General features: G+C 36.4%; 1 protein-coding gene across 3 annotated transcripts in view; it reads right to left on the reverse strand.

The window, feature by feature from the left end:
- SCAF8 (SR-related CTD associated factor 8) overlaps positions 1-17,047 on the reverse strand; it is a 171,644-nt gene that overhangs the window by 93,062 nt on the left and 61,535 nt on the right. The gene's annotated exons all lie outside the window — the stretch shown is intronic.

Consider the following 17,047-nt stretch of genomic DNA (forward strand, 5'->3'; position numbering starts at 1 on the left):
ATTATTTCTAAACAATATTTGAAGACCTAATCAAATTTCCATTTGCTTTGTAGTCACCTATGCAATGAAGTTCGTCTTTTGCTTTACACAGGCAACACAGTTCTCTTTGGTACATCCATAAGTATTCCTTCACCTGCCACGTGAACAAAGTGACTGTACAAAAGCTCATCCATCTCCTTACTCCCCTGACTCCACTGTGGACAGCGGCCTTTAGGCTCTCCCATTATGCATGTTGCTGCTGTGCTTCTCTACCCAAGCTGTCTTTGAAGCCATCCCACTTGCCACCTCTCCAGTTACTGTTCACTAAACATTCAAATGCTGCTTCTCTTCTGCCTCAACAGGAGCTGGGTAGCCTTATCTAGAAAATCTGGAAGCTGGGAGAATTTTCTTTCTCTCTGCTACAAGACGAGTACAGAAGCGGAGCTCTTAACAGGAGAAAGGGACCCCGTGAGATTTTCCCCTACTGACATGCCCTCGGTAACACGGTGGTCAGATGGTAAAGGAGTAGAAGAATCCAAGACAGATAAGTGACAATATGAAGTTATGAATGTACACAGAGGGAAACCTGTCCAGATGTGTGTGCTGGACCTACTGCACTCCCCTGATAAAGGTAATTCAAGCAGCAACCAAATACCGTAACCTCTACCAGATCAAATCTGGGTATTGCTGCGTGGAATGTACTCTTTGCACCTCCTTCACACAACCGATTCTAACAAGAGGAAAAGGACTTACAGAAGTTTCTTTCTTTGCTGATTTAAATAAAACTGCAAAAATGCCTCTTTCCTACTGTTTGGGACAAATTAGGATTTCTGTTAATAGACTCAATGAAAAAATCTACTAGCTTGTTTTTTGAAGCAACAGTTTTAAAAAACACTTTATTGAATCTGTATTTGACAAGACTTCATGGCCACATAAAAACTGAAAGTGTATTTATACTCTAAAAGCCCAAAGAGGTGTAAAACTAGAATGCCTTTACTTCCTTCCTTTAATACACAGTAAAGAACATAATTTAATCCATACTCTGTAGCTGCAGACAATACTACAATCACATGGTTCTTGAACAGAGCGAGAAGATACTCACTGTAGTATGGGGAAAAAAAACAAAAAGAATTACAACTTCAGAGAAGAACCACGGAAGATCTTAATAAAGAGATGAGTAAGAAATTAGTCACTCACAACAAAGGTTATCACATTAAAATCTCTAGTTTTCTGGCATTTCCTTTCACATTTCAACATTGTAAGAGTAAACCCGTGGGTTGCTCTTGATGCACTGAGTACAAAGCCCTGTGAAAAAAACTGAAACACAAAATCCAACTAGTATTCCAACATATTAAAGGTAACAACGGACTAAGGAAACCAATGTAGATACAACACGCTCATGAAGGCAAATCTCAACTGACCCAAACTGTACTCCAATTAATTTTATTATGAATGAGATTAAGATTTTAGTAAAGCACAGCAAACCTCAAATCACTTGCTCCTTTAGATGCAACCTCCTTTCATTAACCTTCCTCCTAACCATTGCAAGCTGGTAAAAATGAGACTAACAGTAAGTCGGTACAGATAATGTTGCACTTCAAACCTATTGTACTAGCAACTAGACGTTGCATTGCCCTGCAGAACCCATGTTGTTCTGTAGGAACAGCCCCCAGAGTCAGAGACATCACAGGCTTTAGCTACCTTACCGGCATCTGAGCGTTCTTTGAGGCAGAAACAGTGTTTATCTGGAAAAGAAAGAACTGCCGGCTTTATATATGTAATGAGCTGCGTAAGTCATTGGTTTCCAGCCTGTGCATCCCGGACACCAATGGACTACGGTTTACAGTGGGGAAAGAAGTACCTAAGGAAAGCAAACTCCACCACAAGTAGGCTGAAATTTGCTGTTTGACAAAGTGACCAATTAACTTTAAAACATTTTGAGGGATCTCAGCAGGCTGAAGAAGCTTCAAAACTTGAGTCTACACCAGTTATCTAAATCAATGTTCTCTAGGGCTGGTTTGACATTTTCCTACCTCTACAAGGACAATCATCTGGGGGGTGAGAGGAATAGCATAGGACGATGTCCATAAATCCACAAGAAAAGGTTTTTAGGGCAACTGCAGTTTTCGGTTTCTGTTTTCACCTAAGAGCTACAAAAGTAAGACTCAGTGGGAATAAGGAAAGATTTTTCTTCCAAGCAATAATACAAATAAATTTTTTTTAAAGCTTTGAGATCCAAAGACAGACATTTAATTACAGTGTAACTCAGCTAGAAATGAGCTTGGCCTGCTAGAAATAAGCAAAAATCAAGTTGTATTTGACACAATGATCTTGATTCCAACAAGATGCTGGAAAAACAAGATGTTTTTGAAAAAAGTTATAAATAGGAGAAATTAAAAAGCAGAAACATATTAACAGGAAATTGAGCTAACGAGTGTATTCCACTGATTTATGGCAGGCTAATTCACAGAATTAGGCACTTATTCTAACAACCAAGCATTAGAAACTCAGACTGCCAGACATAAGGGTAAAATTAAAAACACAGGATAAAGTGCTTCACTGTAGGACAAAAAAATCCTTCAAAGTGGTATTATGCAACTGTATCACACTGACAATAAATATATGTTAATGTTTACATTGTGAAACTAAACTACAGATTGTTTTTTCCCTCCCTTAAGATAGTTCTTACAGAAATTAAATTAGGGCCGCTTAAGTGCCACATCTGTATGGTCCTACATGTTAAACTTACCAAGACTCCTTTTATGTCTTAGAAAATAGCACCTGTGATGTATTTTACATTAAGCTACTGAAACTATATATAAAATGTGTCCATGTTTTCAATATACTCAAAGTACTGAATATGGTTTTATTAAATACTAATGTATATATAGATATAATTTTCGTGTTGTATGATATATTCACTATCACGATAAATTCATTGTTAAAACAGTACATAAAGGCAATGATTTCATTAAGAAATCTTTCAGATGAGTGCAGTAAAATAAATACTACCCATTTTGAGCAAATTTGTAAGTAATTAAAGCCAAAGGACTGTCTTATTCATTAGACTTCATCATATAAATGACCAAACACTACGCAAAAAAAATTTTTAAAGCATTCATAGTATTTCTCACAGGACTGATGTTAGAGACTGGTTTATAGCCGAAAATGGAAGATTACAGCCACTCTCTCATTTCTGAACTGTTGTAATTGGTAGGATATGTGGATGGACATCAAAACCGAGACACAAACAGGGCTGCACAGGCAAGTGCCACAACAAGTCTTGAGGAATGGCGAGACACCCGCAGCCCTGCCAGGCGGCAGGAGACGGCTGCCAGGGGAAGGGCAATCCCTGCGGAGAGACAGCATTTGAAGGGGGGCTGTTACTGTGAGCTGCCGATCCCCTCTGGAGTAGTACTTGATTACCTGTCAGCACACCGACTTCCTGCACAGCTGATAATAAAACAACACGACCAGTCTAAAAACGATGGAAGTACCTATCTGCTGAAACATATCACTCGCCAGCGTCACATTATCCAGAAATATCAAAAACGTATGAACATATTTACAACATTCCTAGTCTGGAAACGAGTTTTATCAATATTTTACTGGGTTAGAACACTCCTATAATCGTCCCGGAGAAGGATCAGATATATTAACCTAAATACATGCAAGCCTATGAATGTTACTCTACAAAGACAACTGATCTCACTGAGGGTCTATGTAAATATAGGGGAATAACATACAAAAGATGATAGGATCAAAATCATCCTACTAAAAGCTGTGACAAATCTACAAAGCACCTCAAATCCTAACCCCCAGCACAGGCGCAGACAGTTTTAGGTAAAAGCTCTTTACCCAGTTCTTTCCAGAGGCCTACTTGGCTGGTCCCCTTCCAGACATAATACATTACACAGTAAAAAAAAAAAAAAAAAAAGTACTCAACATAATAAGACTTACTAAACAGTAGTTTAGTAAGTTTTAGAAATAGATTCCCTCAGCAACATTTCTTAACTGAGCTCTCCTGACTGTTTCTCTGATGAATAAAATCAAGTTCAGGATCAAGCAGAGCAAAAGCACTCTGACAAAAAGGAGCCCAGGACTTGTAAAAGGAAGCAGACTTTTAAAAGTTACCCAGATCCTTAAACTATTTTGTAATGGGCCAGATAAGATAGAAACTGGGAGTTAGTAGGCAACGCTAGCTGCTGGAAGTGGGGAGGGAGGGCGGCAGCCACCAGCAGAGCCTCCACTAACGCAGGTTAGTGTCAGGAGTGCTTTTGTTATGGTTAGTCAAAAAAGCAGAGAAATATCTAACCATCTGCTTTCACAGACCTTTCTCATAAAATCTCATGATGGTAAACAACTAAGATTCACCAACATTTTTTAAAGTACGTTTGATCTGTGAAAATGACAACTGTGTAATCCCTGTTAATTATAGCAGGTGTTTAAAGGCCAGGTGTGTAGGAACTTGTACATTACCCTGAGCCTGGCATACAACAGAGGGGAAAAATTACCCCCAGTTAGCACGTACATGCACGAATCGGATGGAAAACAGTGCACTGAAGCACAACAGTGAATTATTTTGAGAATCGTATTCAGGTCATATGGTACCTCACGTGAATAGGGCTTAAGAAGGCAGCTATCCGGTTTCCATATATCAACAACACAGTGGACTGAAGAAACAGCTACAACAAAGTATGTTGCCTGCACCCTCTGCTGGTTTCACAGCAGCAAGCAACCACAGCTTGGGAAAGAAATTTAATAAAGTAGAAGCAAAATCCAGGGGAAAAAAAGCCATCTGAACTGCAAGCAATAGTAAAAAGAGATACCAAAAATTACTTCCAAAAATTAAAAGAAATAAATATTTGCAAAACCTTTTTATTTTGAAATTACAAAAAGAAAATTAATTATTGGGTAGCATCCCTTGCTCAAAGATATTCGTTACAGGTTGCAAATTACTGGCCCTATGTTTCGGCTGTTGCTTCTTAATAGTTGCTTAAGTCTACTTGCATTTTTCAAAAAGACTTTAAAATAAGCATTTAGTTATATTTCAGTATTCTGTTCAAGAGAACAAGTCAAATAGACTAATCTTAAAGATCTCAGCAAAGAAACTGAAGTCAGTGATTACTTTTTTTTTTTTTTAAAGTAAGCCAGATATTTTCCTGCCAGATATTTTCCTACCAGCTATTTCAGCTGTGTTTCATTATGGTTTCTACCAAACTAAGAAAGACACCCTACTCTCATAAACATAGGATTCAGCATGTGTCTTCAGAATCACTTTTTTCCCTTTAACATAGCTTTTACAAACATCATGGCTTTCAACAGTCATTTCTCCTTAGTTTACAAGACTCCTCTTGACTGTTCACAGGGTTACACATGAACCTCCATGGTCTGTGAAGCTCACATAACCCTAACTCTTGCATGTTTGAAATTACCAAAACCTAAAGCAAAACAAACTGCCGAAGTATAACAGTGTTAATCCTCAACAGCAGCCAGCTAGTTAGGCACCAATTCTACTTTATAACCGAGTGAAAACACACATAAACCCCAGTAACTTCACTTAATATCCCTCACAAATCCTTTAATTTCACAATTCTTCAAAACCACAGTAATCTCCCTTTGGTCACTGCTGACACTTCTAAAACTGTATTTAATCAGTACTAAAACACTAAAGAAAGGAATATGAAATCTCAAGTTCGTTGCATCACTAACAAAATCAGCAAGTGCTTAGAAAGTGTTTTAGAACATGCAACATTTTGCATCTTTGTGAGAGGAGCTTCTATACTATTTAATTGAAATTTTCACAAAACCAGGATCTCTTCAAAGAAAAACCCCATGATACTCTGTCATGTGACAGCTTGCTACTGCCTATAAATTTGATTACAAAAGTGTTCATCATTTTAGAGTGCAAAATAAAATATTTCATCATTAACCACAGGTAAGGTGATTGAGCTTCAAAGATCTCTCCTGTTCCTGCACACAACTCACTCCTCAGTTCTGTCAGAACAGACTTCCCAGTTTCTGTGCTATTCTGCCGTTGCTTGGCTGCTCATTTTTGCATCCTCCTCTCACTCCATTATGTTGTGCTACACTCAGATGGAAATAAACGCAGAAAACATCATTTTTGAGAAAAGAAAGTTAATAAACTACTAATAATTTTTTTTCAAGGAGCACACTGTACATAGAACCAATGTGCAGGGATACAGGATACAAAGAATAAAGGATAAAAGGTAAAAGAATAAAAAGAAACTAATTAAAATTTCCTACACTGCAGTCTGTACAGCCAGAACATATGTGTTTGTTTATAGAAATACTGTGATCCAAGAAAGATTTAACCACCACCTGAAAACAACAGATTCAATGGCACTGGTGTAGAGTATAGGATCCTCACCATATCAATTACTTCTGTGAGCAGGGGATATGCAACTTGTCTCACCACTATTGTATTCAACTAGCTCTATTTTATGCAGGAGAGAATTAAAACAGTGAAAGAGCAATAGTGTGTTGTTTTTAAAGAGAAGACAGAAAAAGGCACATGTAGAAGGGAGCGTTTGCCTCATGTCACAGACAAGACCTAGCAATATCCAGTATCTGCGTACTTCATGAGTAATAGGAGGGTTCAGAGCTTTGCTTAGTATTTCAACTGGTCAGAACAAATATGTCAGAACTGGCCACAGTTCACGAAAGGGATAGCCAGCTGCTGGCCTTGTAATTCATATAAGGTCCCCGAGCCGCAGTATAGATGATAGTTAACTAGGGGAGCAACTCATCCAGCTGCCATTCTCGTCTTCCTCTATCCAGGGGCTTGCTGCAAAGAGGGGTTCAAAAACTGGATGAGGTGTCCTGGCAAGGCAGGCTCACTCTTTTTGCATGCTCCTCTTGCTGCACATAACCTGAGGAGCTGCTCCTCATAGAAGTTACAAATATCTTTTGGGGAACACAGTGGAGCTTCCCTCTTAAGAAGTGAGAAAGTAGGCTGCAGTGCCTGGCTGCTGACACCACTGCTTTATATAGGTGGGGAAAGCATAAAGGAATAACAAGAGTATATGCAAAATACTGTTCCTTCAAAACCCATTAAAACTTCACTTTCAGACTGAAGAAACTGGAAACCATGCTATAAGAATCAGCTTTGAAATACTCACTGCAAAGAGCTTTTGCCAAAGAAAAGAAATGAGGGTGAAAATACAAATTGGGGAAGTATTTTGTCACTCGAGTAGATTTTGTGCCAAAAGAAAACACACCAAATTTCCTATTTCAAACTCTTTAGGAATGGAGAACAATGGCATCAGAAGGATTCAAAAGGCCACTGGAGGAGACCTAAGAACATCTTGATTGGGAACAGTGATGACAATGGGATGCAACACTTTTGTGCCAGCTGTTACCAAGCACGGTCAAGAAGGGAAAGGGAATGGGAATGCAAGGGAATGGTATATTTGAGGTATCTACCTACTCCTAGTATTTCAGAAGGTCAGAATCCTGAAAAGTTTCAGAATTTAACTCTTGGCCTTTTCCCAGAAAGTGAGCCCTAGAAGTAGGAATCACAAGCCTGTAATATCTTCAGATACAATTCTGTTTCAGAACAATCCAAACAAGCACCTACAGTGGTTTAATCATCTCTCATTTTTCTTGCTTGTAGCAGGGTTCCTTTCAAGTAGAGCACCTGGTTCACAAATCTGACTTGCCAGCAATGATTAACTTGAAAAACATATTGGTTAACTTTGAATACTTCTCCTACTAATAAATATTAACTGTGTGACAAAGTTCAGTATAAAAAGACTATTCCGCTGCCTGCTGTAGTTGTTATATACTGTTATTACTGTTTAATACTATTATTGTGGCTCAGGCAGAAAAGAAAACCTTGATCCCCAGGTGAGTGGGAGCCTTGTGTCTACATGTCTCAAGACTAGCCCACCCTCAAGGCATCGCCTGTGCCCCTGTAAGGCATAAGGCACAGCAGTTTGCCCGGACCTGTTTGCACTCCCTGCGTCACCTCATAGCCAGAGAGGAAAAGTTGTGGCAGGTGTTTTTTCCAGCCAAGTGCCAGGGCAATTAAGGCTTCGTCTGTCACAGTCCACCAGAGCGCCATTTTCTATAGTAGAAGGTTGGGAACTTTATACTCTCACATAACAGAATGGATCACCAAGACTGAACCTTTCCTACACATGCAACAATATTTAGTTTCATTTTACTTAAAAAATTAAGAACCTAACCACCAAATGGTGTAAAAATCTGGTGTAACCAACCAAATGTTTTGTAGCAAGCTAAATTTAGCACCCTAACTTAATATTAGATTTTTAAATATTCACCTGATTTTCAGAGAGGATGTGCACTTAAATCTATATGTGAACAAACCCACATCTAACTTTGACTCCTTTGACACAGGAAGAGTGGAAGACAAAACAAAGATGTGTCAGCTGCAAGAACACCATGAGTGTAACGTACAGCAAGAGAAGAGTTCGCACTGTCCTTTGTCTTTCCCTTCATATGGTGTAGACTGTAAATATTGTGGCTAAGCTTTCCAGAAGCTTCTATAAAATGGGTATTTACAGATACATCAATAGTTCAACAATAATAAATTCAAATGCATTGTGTATCTTGCAGTATGTAGCTCAAATCAGTGCTAGACAATTACTGTAAGACAAGATATATAATTTCAAAGCTGTATTATAAGATGCTTCATAGGTCCCAGTTTTGAAAAAATTTAATGAGACAAAAGAACAACAGTGAAATTTCTTGGGAAGGACCTCTAAGAAAATATAATTTTCAAACAGATGGCTTTCAAAAAAAGCCCATCGGTAAAACAAACCACAAATTAAAACCTTTCCAGTTCTCTAGCAGACTTTCCTTGGGTCTTATTTTCTTACCCATAAAATGCTAGAAGTGTTTAGAAAATTGCTTTTGCATATTTGTTCCTTTTGGATTTATGTTTGCTTGCTTTTCTGTATCAAGATGAGAGACGTTTAGAACAAGTTAATTCTCAAAGTTGGGACAAATTAAATTCTTAATCATTTTCAGACAATTTGTTGGTTAAATTTCTTCACTGTGAATACGAGAGTAAAATATCTGGTGACAAAGTAAGGAATGGAGAAGGGAAATGCAGGACCTTGGCATTCACTACAGTGTGCAGGTGTTGCATGGGACAGCTCCTGAGGTCGCTAAAACTTGTGCATAACTTTTCAAGTTGCATATCAGACAGCATAAAGTGCTAGGTGGTGTAAAAAACGTCATTTTAGTTATGTTCTTGAACATGCTGGAACCAGACTATCATGACAAAAATATGTAATTTTGGATACAAATTTTATTTCTTTTTTTACATGTCATCCATTCTTATTTCTATTCTAGTTATTACAGAAAGGTAAGAACTTTTTGTTGGAGAAGGAAGTTTATTGAGGAGAGTTAGGCAGTGCATTCTAAAATGAAATAAGAAAACTTTATTAACCTAGTGCATTCATTTTTCTTTAAATCATTTGAAGAACAAAAATGCTATTTAAATAAAACACAACCTTTCAAAAAACCAGTAAGCAGACAGGGAAAAGAAAGCTAGAGGACATAATGGATTCTAAACAAAGAACAGTGACCACGTATTACAGTGCTGCTCTACATGCTGCAGTGAAAAGATCTACTCAGAAAGTACGATCATTTTGGGAGAGCGAGAAGATAAGACCAGTGCGTTTAACTAGTCTTAATTTACTTTCTTTCTTTCACTCCATGAATTTCCTAGCACAGGACGAGACAAGTATAGCGCTTGCAATTTTTTCAGGCATTTTGTACAATCTATTCCACCGTACTCTCAGAATCTCGAAACAATCTTTATTAGGGCTGCCGGCTCATAAATACCTACACAGGGGAACAGGGCTTGAAAGAAAAAAATTATCCCCTAGAAGGCTTTGGGCTTAAAAGCAGTAGAAAAATCAATGAAACTAGAACCAGATAATCTTCTACCACCTGCTTTTCTAAAGGCCGTTGAAGAACAAACAGACACACAAGACAAAGCATTTGAAATTCGGCATCTAATGAAGCCAATAGCAATGTCCCACTGGTAAACAAGTGAGACCGTGTATCACATACTGGTTTAGTACTAAGACTGAAGCAGCATCATTTCAAAGTCTCTAGAAATAACATGAAAGGTAATGTAATAATTTTCATCAAGAAAACTGTATTTTCTACAGATAGCAGAAAGCAAATGATACTGTAGCTAGGACTTTCCAAACTGGGATACTATTGTGAAATGCACCCTTTTAACTACTGAGATACACAAAAGTAATCAGTAATTATCTCTGTACTAAGTAGACATCTCTCAACAGTGATGTTTCAGATCAGTGGTTCACACAATTCAGTAATCTCCTCTTTTGATTTCTCTGATGGTTTTGCTCCAAATAACATCACTCCCAACTTCTCACTAGCTGTCTGTGTCTGTATTACAGTGATGTAATACATATGATGTATTACATATTAGACAAAATACATATGCATTAATCAGAATATCCTCTAATCAGCGTTCAGAGTGGAACCCCAAACAAGGTCGGTATTTGGACTGGGAAATAACACAAACGAGGAACAAAAAAAATCTTGGATTTTACACTGACACCTCAGTTCACCACATTGCTTGCAAGTGAGATAGTTCTTTATCGTGCTTTTACCTGGGCTCTACTATTTAAAAATACCCAAATAGGTACATTAACATTTCTATCAAGTTATTTCTCCAAGAAACTTGTAGTCTTACAAATATTTACAGCTTCCTGGGTTTTGTGTAGTTTTGTTTGTTTCTTCTTTTGTTTTGTTTTGTTGTGGGGTTTTGTTTGCTTTTAATTAAAGTACGAGCAACATTAAGAAAAATGCTCTGGACTACTTAAAATCTTTGGATGCTTGCTTGTTAATTAGTGAATATTTAATCAGAACACGTGCATTAACTTTTATTACATCTAAAAAAAAAGAAAAGTTTATTCATGCTTTGTAACTGAAGTTTTACCTGATTTCAAACAAGGCTAGCACGCTATTGCCTCTGAAACAACAGTATCTATCCAGTGGTTTACATATAGATCAAATCTGTATAGCATTTTTGGTGTCTGCTAGAATTTGCCATTTCATGCCACTTTCCTGTTTTCCATAATGGTTCTGAACATGCAATGAAGACTGCAGGTGTAAAGCATGTATAAAGTGTACACACAGAAACTGCAGACAGTATGCACACAAAACTTAAAGACTACATTTCAATATTTTGTATAAATAACATTTATCCTAATCACTTCAAGGTTTTACATTCTAATAAAAATAATGGGTGCCTCACTCATTTTATCAACTCATAGAATTACAGCCCATCAAGTTCATATTTTTAATATGGTGAATTTTTTAATCAGTATGAAATTTGAGAAGATGCCATTATTTTACTTTTAATAAGTAACAGAATTCCAAATTAATCATCAAGCATTTCAATTTGCTTTCAGTATTTCAGTCACAGATCGCTTGAATAATAAGGTTCTCAATAGCAAATTACCTATATTGGTAGTCATATTGTACAAGCAATCCGTGACTTTCAAGAGAAAGACTTACGATTGTCCTAGATTTAGATAACTCAATTATGCAACTGAATTGCATAATTCAAAGGTATTTCTAATTTGTGGTAAGAGGAATTCTGGGATGGCACCACTTGACAAAATGATGTATTGCAAGCATGTGAAAATAAATGAAAAATGAACTGGACAGAGTAGTATAACTTTCAGTAAACATTTTTAAAGTTGAGTGTCCATTTAGGATTTATGTATTTACACTGCTGAAATGACAAAGATTTTCTTGAAGAAAATCACTGAACCCAAAATTACATTTCAAATTCTAGAGACAAAAATTTATTGATTTTGTCCACATTTTTGTCTAAAGTTTGAAATATATGCTCCTTTTCAGAGGGAAAAACTTAAGGCACACTTAAAACTGCATTTCACTGCATTGCTGAATGAGATCTGATTCCCTCAGAAACAGCATAAATCTAAAGTAATTTTTTCCCTTGACCAACTAAAGTGGCAATGATAGAGCTTCCTTTGACTAGACAATGGCGGATGGATTTTTACAAAGGACTTTAAACACTAAGATTATTTCTACTTAATTCCTGCTGTTATCAAGAAAAAGCAACATTTCTTATTTTCCCAGATGTAATTATAATGTCATCTCTCCTTTAGTGTGGAAGTGACATTCAGATCCAAAGTCTCTGCATCTATGGCCTATGTGAATCCTACCAATCTACATCTGAGTTAACAATTCTATATCCATTTAATACTCTTCACCTATTAAGGACTTTTTGCACTGGCTTGCACACAATTATAACACTCCAACACAATTATAATGCTCCCGTATACAAATCAATATGGCTGTGAAGTTTACCCTAATTTCAGAAACACAGCAAGTCATCTACCTTAAAGAATCTCACAATTTTTCTGCATTTCAACAGAAAGCTTGATATATGCTAATGTGATCACATATCCGTTATAACACAGATGTGCATACAGAAAATGATTCAAGAGGAAAACTGCAGCATTAAAGTATTAAATCAGGAAGGAAAAAAAAATGTTCAACTAATCTATCTACAGGTTAAAATACTCTCTGACCAGATTTTTTTTTTTTTGTAAAGCACAATAGTCCCTTGTCTGAGGGCATTAGCATGATTTCATCTGATAGGAAGAAGAGAACATTTAAAATTAGCATTAGTGAGTTAACTTTAAAAGAAAAATGACAAAGTACAGAATAAGATTAGTAAACCAGTGACACCACTAATGTCTCTGTTACTATGCAAGTGCTGAAACGTGCATTTTAAACTTCTTAAAAAGAGCAAATACATTCATCTTCAACTGCACAACAGACCTTAACAACCTCTTGATTTTTAAGAGTGCACAGACCACTAGTCCTTCCCCTCCTCTAACCTTTGGTAGCAGAGCATCTAAAAGGTACTAAGAGTAGGATACTCAATGAGACTACCCTTCTTCATCAAGTTTGTGCAAGATAGAAAGGAATACAAGAATTATAGCAAACACAATTTTACAGCTTACCAACTTCGACAAAAACCCTATTAACAGACTTTCATACCATCTCATGACTGACTAGAATCACTTTTCAGATCCTATATACCTTTGCTGGAAGTTATTAATCTTAAAGAGATGTTATGAATTTTCTTTTTAGTAGCTCTACCTGACTTTTCTTGACTATGAAATATCATGTAGATACATTAATAAAATTCAAAAAGTTTATTGAGTACCCAAAGAACTTGTACAGACTAAGTGGAGTGAATAACATCACTAAGACAACCCTTCAAGGAGAAACATAAGACTAGTTACATTTAAGAAAGTCGTGCAATATGATATTCTCTTTGCCACTGCGAAGTCTCTGCTGATGCGAATGAATACAGTAAAGCAACATGGTGGAAAGATGCTTTTGCCATTCTTGTTCAAATAAACAGCTTAAAATGAAAAAAGAATATCCTGCATTTATGCCTTTTAAATCCATCTCTCATCTACACAAGTAGATGGTTTCACAGTACATGCTTACTTGTGAAAGCTCAGCACTTGAAAAAGTGACTAAAGTATAATTCAAAGAATCAGCTATAGCCATCAACAGGGAAAGAAAGATCCTTTCATTACCTGAATTAGCAATAACAAAAAATTGTCCTAGTTATTCTTGATGACTCCTGATACTCTGGATAGGTTTTAAAATTATACCTGTTCAGCTCCCATTATCAAGAGACAAAAAAAGTCACCCTTATTATGTTATTTTCAGATATATTACTGGAAATACAAAGAATGAAATTTGGGATCCATTTTTACCAGTTTCAAATCAAATGACCCAAAGATTTGAGTTAGGGGAACATAAATCAATAAAATGAGTACTTCAAGTGTTGATTGGCATAACATATCCTTGCACGTGTTCAAACCTGCTGACACTGTATTTTGAGAGAATTCTGCAATAAATTGGCTTCTTTTATAAATACCTTCTATAGACACTTTATTTGATAATTTTCCAACTGTGTTTAAGTAATGCCTGTGCATGTCACACTACAGGCTTGATTACAGTATTCCCGTCTTGCCTTATTCAGTGTAAGAGGACCTTAACTTCATAAATAAAGCCATTTAAATCACTGAAATGGCTTGAAGAATGGTATAGTACTCTACTGAAGAAAAGGAATCTAACAGAATCTATTCCCTTGAGTTTGTAATAACAATGTGAAGCGCTACATATAAAAGTGGAAGTGTACCAATATTTCACAGGAAAAGGCTTCAGCAAAGAAATCATGTCCTTATAGCAAATGAAGGCTATGTTTCATCTTTGTAATCTTTATGGACGTAGCATTCTGCTCAAATACAGTACAGTGAAAGATCAGAATCACAGGCTGTTTAAAAAGGTAATAAATACTTCAAAGAACTTACTAATGCATAAGGTTTTCAAGTAAATGTGCATGCCTAAATATACTATGTTGCCTGCAAAGCTACCTGAAATATTTTTCAATATGTATGTTGCTTATGTAAATAGTAGATCAGCTTCTTCAGTTGCTAGAATCAACCCCTTTCATCGCTAGAGCAAGCTTTAAACAGGCATAAAGCCAGAACTGCTGCCCAAATGCCTGGCCCCCATCTTCTTTGTCCCATTCTCCCTCTTTTTCCTTTGCATCAGCAAAAATTACATGTCACTACTGTGAACCACATCAAAGAACTGGTCTGGATCTCAGGACAAATCCTTTCACTGCACGTGCTGGCTTACAATGGCTTAATTTACACTGAGAAAGGAAAGTCTTCACTCAAACTCTGAAAGATTTAAAAATTCCTACTGGCAAGATAAAGAAATCATACTGGTTTGGTAATATTAAGTCCCTTCTGAGTTTCTGAATATGGCTATGTCGGTAATAGTTTTCTGCACGCTACATTAATAAAATAAGAAATGGAACAGTTCTAGCTGTAAACATGATGCAACTGAAGACTGTACAACAACCTTTTATTCTACAAAAAAATAAAATAGTTGTTAGAAATTGATGGTATAACACATATGTACAGTAGCCAATTTATTAATGCTTGAAAGATATTAACAAAGATGAAAAATCATTAAATACATTGTTTTATACCACTACCAACCAAATTGTTTAACATCTCTCACCTAGTAATTTACCTAAACCATCATACTATGAGCAATTTAGCATACCACCAGTCCCAGTTCAGAAAGAAAAACAGATGAACTTTCACTTTTAAAGAGGCATTTAACAAAATGTTTGAAAAGTAAAGCTACTGCCAATATGTGTTTGATTCTGAGTATTTATGTGGCCTATGACTGAAGCCTTTTCAAACTGCATATATTAAAACGAAATAAAGAAAACCCCTTAAGTTCATAAAGTATCCTTATACCTATTTTGTGCATTTGGACTTTCACACAACCATATCTGCCTGACCAGAATACTACTAGTAGGTGGTGCAGCAGCATCAGTCAAGTTCTTTGAGCCAGAGTCTGCTCGTGAAGGTACTTTTATGTTAAATATTGTTCATCTCAACTCCCGAGACACGTTCTGATAATAAACACATCAGCAAGGTCTATTACAAAGCAATAGTTATTTAATGCATACCTCACTACATCCTAATGACTACTACTTGCACAGTAGATAAAGAATCATTCATTCAAGTCCACTCTTTCAAAGGGCTACCTTCATTAAGCCGATAGTTTGTTTACTGTCCAGAATAAAAGTCCCTGTAATTGAAAGACTGAACCATGACACAGCATGAAAAAATACCTCACCTCCCAGAGGGAGAGGGCAACATGCACATGCGTAACTTGCTTCTACATTCAAAGGCACGCTTATGCTTTACACTCACGTGACATTCTCATACTTTCATCCCTTTGGGGGAAGCAGAAGGGGAAGTAAAACTTGCATGTTAATGCTTTAATGTTAAAGATCAAAATTCTAATCTGAGCTAAAAATGTTTCTTCTACCTAAGGGGCATTCATGGAACAGAATCTACCCTTGGATCCTATTATGTAAGAGAAAAACAACTTTCTCAAAACTGAGTGAAAGGATGCTTTCAGACAGAATTTTAACAAAAGTTATGCTGAAAGAAGTTAGTGAAATGCACGTGAGTGGAACAAACTGAAAATCTGACGTTACCCTATAGCCAAATCTTTCACCACCAATTTAAAGGATACACAAACAGCAAAGTAGGTGAAACAGGAGAGAATAGTGCTACTAATTTACCTAAGCAGCCAATTCATCTCAACAATTTAACACGAGGTTCTACTTCAGTATTAAGCCATCAAAACACAAAGCCCCCCTTATTTCTGTTAAAAACATGTAGGGTTTTTTAGACCAACAACAGCTTTTTACTTTTCGTGCAACATTTCTGGACTTCGAATCACTAGAAACAAATAACCACAAAGTACTTGAACACTACTACTATCTATCCAGAATACCAAATATATTACAAAATAAGACAATGCAAATATTTGCTTAAGTTTTGGCTTCATGCATATCTGCATTTTAAAAAGCTAAAATCCTACTGTATATTCTTACAGTATATCATGTTCCACCTTCTAGAAGTAGTAAGAACACCGTAACAATGAGCATGAGAAGGTAAATGTAAGCTTGACAGTATTGCAGTGAAATAAGTTATCTTACTACCTAAAGAAGGTGAAAGGCAAATTTTTACAACCTAGTTTCATTTCAATTTTATTGAACTGCCTACAATATTCTGTGAGTGAGTGCACATACACAAGCACGCACAGAAAAAGTGGTATCTACAAACAGTTTACACAAATATTTACATACATATGTTATTTACATAAACTAATATGACTGCATGATTTGCGATGTAAAAACCATATGCTTCTTGCACATAACTGTTGCATTGGTCTTACAAAAGTAATATAAACCTTTTGCAACAACTAGCTAAGCACATATCATAGCTGATTCCAAGTTTTTAGAGCTTGCAGGTTTTTAAAAAAATACAATACCTAGAACACTGTTATCAAACAAATATGCTTTATTGGCATCTAAAAACAAAATGCACCCAACATTAAAATGTACTTTTTCATTTTTTTAAACCCACTGCAGTAC

The sequence above is a fragment of the Ciconia boyciana genome, chromosome 3, assembly GCF_034638445.1.
Source record: "Ciconia boyciana chromosome 3, ASM3463844v1, whole genome shotgun sequence".
In the NCBI taxonomy this organism is placed as follows: domain Eukaryota; kingdom Metazoa; phylum Chordata; class Aves; order Ciconiiformes; family Ciconiidae; genus Ciconia; species Ciconia boyciana.